We start from the raw sequence: 11,920 nt of genomic DNA, 5'->3' as shown, positions 1-11,920 counted from the left end.
CTGGAAGTAGAAGCCTAAGTGTTGTTTTTCATTATTTTACTCCAATTAAGGGAGGGGTGGTAGGGTTGGAGGAAAATAATACAGGAAAAAAAGATGTGTGTGTATATATATATATATATATATATATACACACACACACTACCTTTCAAAAGTTTGGGGTCACTTAGAAATGTCCTTGTTTTTGAAAGAAAAGCAAATGTTTTGTCCATTAAAATAACATCAAATTGATCAGAAATACAGTGTAGACATTGTTAATGTTGTTAATGACTATTGTAGCTGGAAATGGCAGATTTTTTATGGAATATCTAGATAGGCGTACAGAGGCCCATTATCAGCAACCATCACTCCTGTGTTCCAATGGCACGTTGTGTTAGCTAATCCAAGTTCATCATTTTAAAAGGCTAATTGATCATTAGAAAACCCTTTTGAAATGATGTTAGTACAGCTGAAAACTGTTGTTCTGATTAAAGAAGCAATACAACTGGCCTTCTTTAGACTAGTTGAGTATCTGGAGCATTGGCATTTGTGGGTTCGATTACAGGCTCAAAATGGCCAGAAACAAAGAACTTTCTTCTGAAACTCGTCAGTCTATTCTTGTTCTGAGAAATGAAGGCTATTCCATGCGAGAAATTGCTAAGAAACTGAAGATTTCGTATAACGCTGTGTACTACTCCCTTCACAGAACAGCGCAAACTGGCTCTAACCAGAAAAGAAAGAGGAGTGGGAGGCCCCGGTGCACAACTGAGCAAGAGGACAAGTACATTAGAGTGTCAAAACATTCCCACAACATGATGCTGCCACCAACATGCTTCACCGTAGGGATGTTGCCAGGTTTCGTCCAGTCGGGATGCTTGCCATTCAGGCCAAATAATTCAATCAAAATCTAATAAAATCTGAGCCATTTTGTTACTTCCAATCTTGGTTTCATCAGACCAGAGAATCTTGTTTCTCATGATCTGAGAGTCCGTTAGGTGCCTTTTGGCAAACTCCAAGTGAGTTGTCATGTGCCTTTTACTGAGGAGTGGCCTCCATCTGGCCACTCTACCATAAAGGCCTGATTGGTGGGGTGCTGCAGAGATGGTTGTCCTTCTGGAAGGTTCTCCCGTCTCCACAGAGGAACTCTGGAGCTCTGTCATTGTGACCATCGGGTTCTTGGTCACCTCCCTGACCAAGGCCCTTCTCCCCCGATTGCTCAGTTTGGCTGGGCAGCCAGGTCTAGGAAGAGTCTTGGTGGTTCCAAACTTCTTCTATTTAACAATGATGGAGGCTACTATGTTTTGGGGACCGTCAATGCTGCAGAAATGTTTGGTACCCTTCCCCAGATCTGTGCCTCAACACAATCCTGTCTCGGAGCTCTACGGACAATTCCTTCAACCTCATGGCTTGGTTTTTGCTCTGACACTGTCAACTGTGGGACCTTATATAAACAGGTGTGTGCCTTTCCAAATCATGTCCAATCAATTGAATTTACCACAGGTGGACTCCAATCAAGTTGTAGAATTATCTCAAATGTGATCAATGGAAACAGGAAGCACCTGAGCTCAATTTTGAGTCTTATAGCAAAGGGTCTGAATACTTATTTTTATTTTTTATTTTCATTTTTCTAAAAACCCTTTTTTCGCTTTGTCATTATGGGGTATTGTGTGTAGATCGCTGAGGATTTTTTTATTTTATCAATTTTAGAATAAGTCCCCCCCCCCCCCCCAAAAAAGAAAAAAATTGTACATTCCATCTTCCTTGAAGTAATCACAGATCTGACTTGGTTGCATTGGTGAAACTAATAGGGTGGTAACCTTACTTCCACCTATCCAATCACTTATAGATCTGTGCTTAGCTCCAGGAAACGAGGAAGGAAGGATGCATTTCTAAAGTTTTCAAACAGGGCCATGGTTTGTTTTTCCAAGGAAACAATGGAACTCCAGAAATGTATGGTTTGTGTCACTTTGATTTGATTCTCAATTGCAAATTTGCCTATTATGCTAGTCTATAGAATCGTCTGTGGTTCCGTGAACAATATGAAGGGGTTAACCAGTTACATTGGGGAGGAATAGAGCGTGTGCGCCGCTGTGGTTGTAATTACTTTTTAAGTGTTGTTTTCCGAAATCGGTCGCTGAACCACAAATTGCAGTTTTACCCTTTGTACGATGTTCAGATCCTCTCGGTGTGCTAGTCAGAAACTTTTCCCACACAGTGTTGTGGTTCTCTGTGTGGTCCATCCTGATTGGAGTTTCCTCATCTTAGCGTTTTGAAACTCCTCTTTGTCTCATTCATTGTTTTTTTTTTCATGTGTTTTTCTTCACAGTTGTATAATCGGAATGAGTCAAAACCAGCAAACAATTAACAACTACAACGTTAGAGACATTAATGGAGAAAACGTTATAGCTATGTCATGGGATCATCCCTGAGAACCTCTGTCAAACGTTGTCATTTTAACATTCTCAAAACTGCTAATGTTCTGGGAATAAGAATAAGAATTGTCTGCTGGGAAGATTTGCTGTGAAGAACCTCTACTCTCAACTCAACTCGATTACTATTACTGAGATTGATAACATGTCAGATGGAGAAAAAAATAGCAATTGACTCACATTTAGTCACACAATAACTTATTCAGCTTGATGAAGCCCTACGTAGATGCTTCACAAATCATTTACAAGCAAATGTCACTATATACAGTAAGGGTGATGATATAACTGGTCTGCACATTTGGTACTTTGCGAATTGTGGCATGACCATTCTGCCACCCTTTATATGGTATGACATTCGTTATACATTTAGCATTTAAGGCCTTATTAAATGAAAATAAATACCTCAGTGTCTTCGATGATCAACATTGGACCGGGAAAACTGTACTGAATAACGTTCATATATTTCCAGTTGAATTGCCATACTATTTCATCTAATTTAATGTTCTGTAATGTACTGACATACCCTCTCATTGAATTGTAGTTACAGTAAACGCTAGTCAACATCATTGAAAAAATGCCTAGAAACATTGCAAATTCAACAGTCTGACAGCTGAAAGGCCATCACCACTACAACCATAAAACAATGCAATTCCCATGTATTATAAGATAACCATTACGTGACTATTAAGTAGCCCTTTCTTGCAGTCAAATGACCAAGAGCCCTCATGGGTGGAATGTTATTAAAATGTTTAATATTTCATAATTAATAAACATAAATTGTTTTTAAATGCCGAAAATCCAGTGTTTCTATGGTAAACAGTTTTGTTATATTTCAGTCTTCTGTGTATATAAAGTGTAACATTGGGATGTAAACTCAATATTGAATACATTTCAACGATACACAATTGAAGTCAGCAATTTACATACTCCATAGCCAAATACATTTAAACTCAGTTTTTCACAATTCCTGACCTTTAATCCTAGTAAAAATTCCCTGTCCTAGGTCAGTTAGGATCACCACTTTATTTTAAGAATGTGAAATGTCAGAATAATAGTAGAGATAATGGTTTATTTCAGCTTTTATTTCTTTTATCACAATTCCCAGTGGGTCAGAAGTTTACATACACTCAATTAGTATTTGGTAGCATTGCCTTTAAATTGTTCAACTTGGGGCAAACGTTTCTAGTAGCCTTCCACAAGCTTCCCATGACAAGTTGGGTGAATTTTGGCCCATTTCTCCTGACTGAGCTGGTGTAACTGAGTCAGGTTTGTAGGCCTCCCTGCTTGCACACGCTGTTTCTGTTCTGCCCACAAATTTTCTATGAGATTGAGGTCAGGGCTTTGTGATGGCCACTCCAATACCTTGACTTTGTTGCCCTTAAAACCTCTTACATCTAGACGTTCCGCTAGCGGAACACCGCTCCAATATCCGTGGCGCGAAATACAAACTCCTCGAAAATCCGAAAACTTCAATTTTTCAAACATATGACTATTTTACACCATTTTAAAGACAAGACGCTCCTTTATCTAACCACACTGTCCGATTTCAAAAAGGCTTTACAACGAAAGCAAAACATTAGATTATGTCAGGAGAGTACCCAGCCAGAAATAATCAGACACCCATTTTTCAAGCTAGCATATAATGTCACAAAAACCAAAACCACAACTAAATGCAGCACTAACCTTTGATGATCTTCATCAGATGACACTCCTAGGACATTATGTTATACAATACATGCATGTTTTGTTCAATCAAGTTCATATTTATATCAAAAACCAGCTTTTTACATTAGCATGTGACATTCAGAACTAGCATTCCCACCGAACACTTCCGGTGAATTTACTAAATTACTCACGATAAACGTTGACAAAAAACATAACAATTATTTTAAGAATTATAGATACAGAACTCCTTTATGCAATCGCGGTGCGATTTTAAAATAGCTTTTCGGTGAAAGCACATTTTGCAATATTCTGAGTAGATAGCCCGGCCATCACAGGCTAGCTATTTTGACACCCACCAAGTTTGGTACTCACCAAACTTAGGTTTACTTTAAGAAAAATTGGATTACCTTTGCTGTTCTTCGTCAGAATACACTCCCAGGACTTCTACTTCAACAACAAATGTCGGTTTGGTTCCAAATAATCCCTAGTTATATCCAAATAGCGGAGTTTTGTTCGTGCGTTCAAGACACTATCCGAAGGGTAACAAAGGGTGACGCGCCGGCGCTTTTCGTGACAAAAGATTTCAAAATATTCCATTACCGTACTTCGAAGCATGTCAACCGCTGTTTAAAATACATTTTTATGCGATTTTTCTTGTAAAATAGCGATAATATTCCGACCGGGAGTCGTTGTTTTCGTTCAAAGACTGAAAATGGAAAATGGCCTCTTCACGTGCACGCACGCACCCGTCTCATTGTTTTCAGATCGACCACTATCCAAATGCGCTACTGTTTTTCAGCCAGAGACTGCAGAGTCATCATTCAATGTTCTGGCGCCTTCTGAGAGCCTATGGGAGCCTTAGAAAATGTCACGTTACAGCAGAGATCCTCTGTTTTGGATAGAGATGACAAAGAAGGCCAAGAAATGGTCAGACAGGGTACTTCCTGTACAGAATCTTCTCAGGTTTTGGCCTGCCATTTGAGTTCTGTTATACTCACAGACACCATTCAAACAGTTTTAGAAACTTTGGTGTGTTTTCTATCCAAAGCTACTAATTATATGCATATTCTAGTTTCTTGGCAGGAGTAATAACCAGATTAAATCGGGTACGTTTTTATCCGGCCGTGGAAATACTGCCCCCTATCCATAACAAGTTAAGCCATTTTGCCACAACTTTCGAAGTATGCTTGGGGTCATTGTTAATTTGGAAGACCCATTTGCGAACAAGTTTTAACTTCCTGACTGATGTCTTGAGATGTTGCTTCAAAATATCCACATAATTTTCCATCCTCATGATGCCATCTATGTTGTGAAGTGCACCAGTCCCTCCTGCAGCAAAGCACCCCTACAACATGATGCTGCCACCCCCGTGCTTCACGGTTGGGATGGTGTTCTTCGGCTTGCAAGCCTCCCACTTTTTCCTCCAAAGTAATTCATGTCTAGGAGACAGAACACGTCTCCTTCCTGAGCGGTATGATGGTACACCTCCAATTGACTCAAATGATGTCAATTCACCTATCAGAAGCTTCTAAAGCCATGACATAATTTCCTGGAATTTTCCAAGCTGTATAAAGGCATAGTCAAATTAGTGTATGTAAACTTCTAACCCAGTGGAATTGTAATACAGTGGATTATAAATTAAATAATCTGTCTGTAAACAATTGTTGGAAAAGGTACTTGTGTCATTCACAAAGCAGACGTCCTAACCGACTTGCCAAACTATAATTTGTTAACAAGAAATTTGTGGAGTGGTTGAAAAATGAGTTTTAATGACTCTAACCTAAGTATATGTAAACTTCCAACTTCAACTGTATCTGACATGTTACACTTCTTCTTTTGTTTTAGCCCATAACCATGTGTGTGAGGTGCATGCTTTTGTTTCAAAGTAAATTTGTTAATGACTACCAAGAAACACTCTGTGTGACCCTGATTTAGCCCACTGCAGTAAAAGGTTGAGACTTATGGGACTTACGAGCTGTCTATAGCAATCATAGTCCAAGCTTTAATTTATCAAGTTTATCTTAGCCAGAGATGAAAAAAATAGAACCTCCGCATAATATGTTATGTGTAGTGTGAGTAACATTTATCATTAGACCATACATCAAATAGTAATTCAAGGAGTATTACTAAGAAATATTAGAACTACCGTTCTGAGGCCTTCCGTGTTTCTGCCAGGTACTGTAACATTAGTTTGGTGCAGTGAGGCAATGGCTGATAGCCAGATATTAGGGGAAAGTGGGGTAAGTTGAGACATTCTTTACATTCAGTATCCCTCCATCAAGGGAAAAAGAGCTCCTCTTCAACCTTAGGAGGCTGAAGAAATTTGGCTTGTCACCCAAAACCCTGTCAAACTTTTACAGATGCACAATTGTGAGCATCCTGTCAGGCTGTATCACAGATCACACAGTACAGCTACTGCACCGCCCTTAACCGCAAGGCTCTCCAAAGGGTGGTGTGATCTGCACAACGCATCACCGGGGACAAACTACCTGCACTCTATGACACCTACAGCACCCGATGTCACAGGAAGGCCAAAAAGATCATCAAGGACAACAACCACCCGAGCCACTGCCTGTTCACACCGCTACCATCCAGAAGGCGAGGTCAGTACAGGTGCATCAAAGCTGGGACAGAGAGACTGAAAAACAGCTTCTATCTCAAGGCCATCAGACTGCTAAACAGCAATCACTAACTCAGAAAGGCTGCTGCCTACATTGAGACCCAATCACTGGCCCCTTTAATAAATGGATCACTAGTCACTTTAAACAATGCCACTTTAAATAATGCCACTTTAATCATGTTTACATATCTTACATTGCTCACATCATATGTATATACTGCATTTTATACCATCTTTGGCACCTTGCCTATGCTGCTCGGCTATCGCTCATCCATGTACTTATATGTACATACTCTCATTCACCCCTTTAGGTTTGTGTTTATTAGGTTGTTGTTGGGGAATTGTTAGATTACTTGTTAGATATTACTGCACTGTCAGAACTAGAAGCACAAGCATTTTGCCACACTCGCATTAACATCTGCTAACCATGTGTATGTGACCAATAACGTTTGATTTGATTTGATTCATAGTATTCTTTCTAACAAAGATATCTACATATATTTCAGGATAGAGTGTATCCCTGGAAATCATCAGAATTGATGTAAACATTACAGTTCAGAAAAAATAGCTTGTCCAATAAAAGTAGTCTCTTGGTACAACTTACCCCGGGTATTGAGACTCAGGACAGCCTAAGTTAAGCCACCTACAAAAATCTGTACTGAATGAAATATTACCACTACCTTTTCAAAACCATGTCTATCTTCATTTCCCAAATACAATTCAACACAATCACAGTCACTTTTTTTTTTTTTTCATCATTTGTACCTTACATTTTTTTTTTTGCTTAGATCAGGTCCTGTTGTTACCTAATATCCCAGCAATAATACCTTGCATTATTCCTGTGAAGAAAACTTCAATTTGCTCAACTTGCCATTGGCTCAACCATTGGCTCAAGTTACCCCATTGCCATTGGCTCAACTTACCCCAAGGCAAACACTTTGACTACATTAGCCTACACAGATACAAGGATGCACTTGTATGCTAGGTTTAGGAGCTCATATTGGAGTTTTTATAGACCCCAACTGATGTATAGAACAATCTTACAATTATCTACTTTGGTTTAGATACAAGCATCATGAAACCTCTTCCTTCGCAGACTCCATGAAATTATGACCTGTTCCTAAATGCTTGTTCAAAATATAAATTTTGTGTATGGTTTCCTAGAAACAAAGATGGCTCAACTTACCCCTTTGGCTCAGCTTACCCCACTCTCCATTACTGTTCTAAGGGAATATCCGGTCTGAAAAGTAGAAAAGGCGTTGTAGTCGTGTTACTATCAGTCTTTTTCTGAGAAATGTGTGTTCAATGGCTGTGTAATAAAGACTAAGGGCTCTATTCGTGATTGAAATTTAAAGGCAATGTTCTCGCTTTACCAGACTACATTCATCGGAAATTACCTTTACATTTCTGTCGCGGACTCTGTAACGCTTCATTGTTACAGATTTAATAGAGCCCTAGCTCTTTAGAAGAGGGTTTACACCAGGGTTGGGGTCAATTCAAATTAAACTCAGTGAATTCAGGAAGTGATTTCAATTGAATATCCCAAAATTCTAAAACGTTTGGCATAAATAGTGTCTTCTTTTCAGTTTATTGAGAACTCATTGACAATAGATGCCCTTTTTCAATTATTGAATTGGAATTTCAGTTAACTTGTATCAGCCACAGTAAGATATCAAGTCATTCTAAACAGACTACTCATTCAAATTATGTTGCTATTCATTTTATTTATTCATAGCATTGTACTCAACAGGGATATTACATTTTAATCAACATGTCAGTTTTCACATCAGTACCATAGAGTCCGCTATAAACCTAGCTTGCTCCATGGGCCTACAGCTTTTGGAAAATGGCTCACTAAGTGTGTCCCTCTCCCCATACGGGTTACATGGAAGAGGGTAAGGCTCCGATCAAGCCTCTGACCGACAAGATCCAGGAGCATGCTGAGAAGATGCAGGAGCAGAAGAAGCCCTTCATCAGTGAACTCGAGAAGCAGGTCCACTTCCACCCCATTACTGACAACATCCAGGCCTAGTTCAGTCCTCTGGCCGACAACCTGCAGGCCCAGTTAATGGCCCTGGTCGACAAGATGCAGGCCCAGTTCAAGCCTCTGGCTGATGACTTCCAGGACCAGATGGAGCAGGTCTTCCAGAACGTGGTTGACCAGACCAAGGCTCCCCCCCCCCCCCCCCCCCCCCCCGAGTAAAGCTAACGTAACATCCCCCTAGCTTGGGTTCAGACCATAGATGAGAAAAAACTTTCCCCTCTGTCTGTTTCACCTGTGTCATGCCCATCTAACTCCTCTTGACATCATCTTGAAATTATGCCAAAATTTCACCGATAAAGGGGTTGAAAGGTGGCAATTTTGTCTGTGATTGTTTCTTTTTAAGTTCACGTGGGCACATTGCAGATGAAAATAATGACCTGTGTACTGCCATGTAAATTATTGAAGGTTAAAGGTCAAGTTATGAGGTTGAAATTAGATGAATTTCTGGGCGGAATTTGATGGGAAGTGCTTATTGAAGTTCAAGCAGTATTTGTTTTTGATATACTGACCTTTGGGCCACTCCACCATATAGCTTAAGCCTATTTGTTAATATTCTGAAGTAGTTGCTTATATTGGATGGAGTTTAGCTGAATTGCTATATTAAGATATATTCATTTCATTGATTGTGACCTCTAGGCCTACTACACAGTAAGCTGTCCCAAAAACTAAAACTAAAATAGCATTGGAATAGAAAAGCTAGCAAAAGTAGCAAATATACTGATTTACACTGTGGACTGGAACTTGAACCAAGCCCCTTCATCTAATCCATGCACTCATGGCAGAAGTGGTGAACGCAGGGATGCGACCGCAATGCTGAGGAATAGCCCACACCATAACTGAAGGGTGTGAAAATAATATGTTTTGTTTATAGTGCAATGCATAGTCCTAATCATCATCACGACATCACCATCACATTCTTCATCCCTAATCCTAATTATCCCCACCTCCACTACCATCATCATCATCAACTTCATTATCATCATCATTGTAAAAAAAAGGTCTTTCAACCAATCAGCATGCCCAAATGGATATTAGAGACTCCTCCCACTCCAGGTCAGCGTTATCGTTTACAAGTGTTGTCCAGCAATGTAAGTTATGGCTTTATAATCATCATCAATGTAATAGCTTAATAAAAATGCATTGCAATTTGAAATGGAAAGTGTATTGAAGACAGACCTAATTCAAATTCGATTTAGGCTAAGCAGTTTACCTATTTGAAATGGAATTTAGGCCTACCTGTCTTTAGAATCTTGTCCTCTCAACTGGAAACAAGGGAAGATAGAAAACATCTCTCTCAAAAATCTCTGCAGTCCCTTCCCAGGGCCATAGCCAGGTCTGAGTTTTAGTGAGGTCTGTGGGGTGGGGGGACATTTTTGCAGTTTTAAGGCTAATTTCCTGCAATTCTACACATTTTGCCATGATTTATTAGCCTGGCTGACGCAACTCACGTGGTCAGCGAGGGAGAGCTGACACTGGTATGGACAGGAGGCCGTTGTATATGCAGTATTCAGGCAGAGTTGTGCTTATTTCTGGCTGAGCTTTGATTGGTTGTTTCAGGTTTTTTTTTCATTTTCAGAGGGGTTGAGACCTCACATTGTTTGGATTTGAAAATCCAACAGTTGTATTGGAAGGGGGTGCCCCTCAGTGGCTGTCCATGTGGGTGTTTGAGTGAGGAAGACACAGAGGTGCACCAATCAGTATAGAAGCACAGCCCTTTTCATTATCGATGCATCCTGCTGACAACATCAAAAGAGCCTTTCCAGACTCTGAAGTCAGGAGGACTTCGAGTTAGGTGTCAGCCAGACTAATGACTTATGCCATGTTAAGGCAATGTTCCCGCAGTTGCGGAGAGCTCAATCGGTCAGCTCTGTTGGATATTACCTTAACATTTTAACGTAGATTTTCTGCGATACTTTGGCGATACTGGTTGAATCCAGCCCTTAATATGATATCTGAGTGAGAGTGACTAACAAAAACAATGTGGGCCCTCTGGAGGTCAGGGCACCTGGGGACGTGCCCTTCGTGCCCGGTCGGTAATTTGAACATGATTCCCGTGTGGCTCAGTTGGTAGAGCATGGTGTTTGCAACGCCAGGGTTGTGGGTTCGATTACCACGGGGGACCTGTACGAAGATAAAAAATTTATGAAATGTATGCATTCACTACTGTAAGTCGCTCTGGATAAGAGCGTCTGCTAAATGACTAAAATGTAATGATTACTTCAAGTTTAGCTGGCTAGACTAACTATACTAATTTACCAATCTACATTTTATTTTATTGATATGGGCTAATTGAGTGACTGTCAGTGAGTGACATATAACAAGAGGAAAACTGCTGATGCACCACGAGTTTCGAAATTGCACCTTGTGTATTCTACTATAACTCTCAACAGCAAGTTGAGACCCCAATTATTATTTATTCTAATTCGAAAAAAATTCCAGAGGTCCAGACCTCGGTGTCATTATATGTAGCTACGGCCTGGACCACATAAGGGTTTAGCCCTGACCTCAACAGAGAAAACCTCGCCAAGGCAAACCTGCTACCCTGTCTGCTTTTCCAGCACATTGTGTACTTCGAGGAGGTTTAAGACATGTTACAGAAGTTCTTGGCTGGTTCCCTCTATAAGCAATGCCTTCCTCCTCGCAACGTTAGCCTGTCCTCTTTATACATGGGTGTCCAGCACAGTCAGACTCCAGTACTAAGGCTTCTGGCTGCTAGGTTGGTCAAAAAGTCTAATGGATATAAGACATATCTACTGAGCACACACTGGTTGAATCTATGTTGTTTCAAGTTTTAATGTCACCTGCACAAGTACAGTGAAATGCCTTTCTTGCAAGCTGTAAACCCAACAATGCAGTAATCAATATAAATTACTGCATTGATTCAATGTAATTTCAATGAAATTACGTTGAACCAATGTGGAATATATGTTGAATTGATGTCTGTGCCCAGTTGGTACACTGATAATTATATTTAGTTGGAAGGCCAGGTATTTATTTGGGGCTAGGGTCCTTTTTTCGGAATTTCCGTCTGACTGATGTGCCCAAAGTAAACTACCTGCTACTCGGGCCCAGAAGCCAGGATATGCATATAATTGGTACCATTGGATATAAAACACTTTAAAGTTTGTAGAAATGTTAAAATAATGCATGAGACAATAACACAATTGATACGGTAGAAGAAAATCC

Source organism: Salmo trutta, chromosome 3 (genome assembly GCF_901001165.1).
Source record: "Salmo trutta chromosome 3, fSalTru1.1, whole genome shotgun sequence".
Taxonomy (NCBI): Eukaryota; Metazoa; Chordata; class Actinopteri; order Salmoniformes; family Salmonidae; genus Salmo; species Salmo trutta.
Note: the sequence above shows the minus strand (reverse complement) of the source record.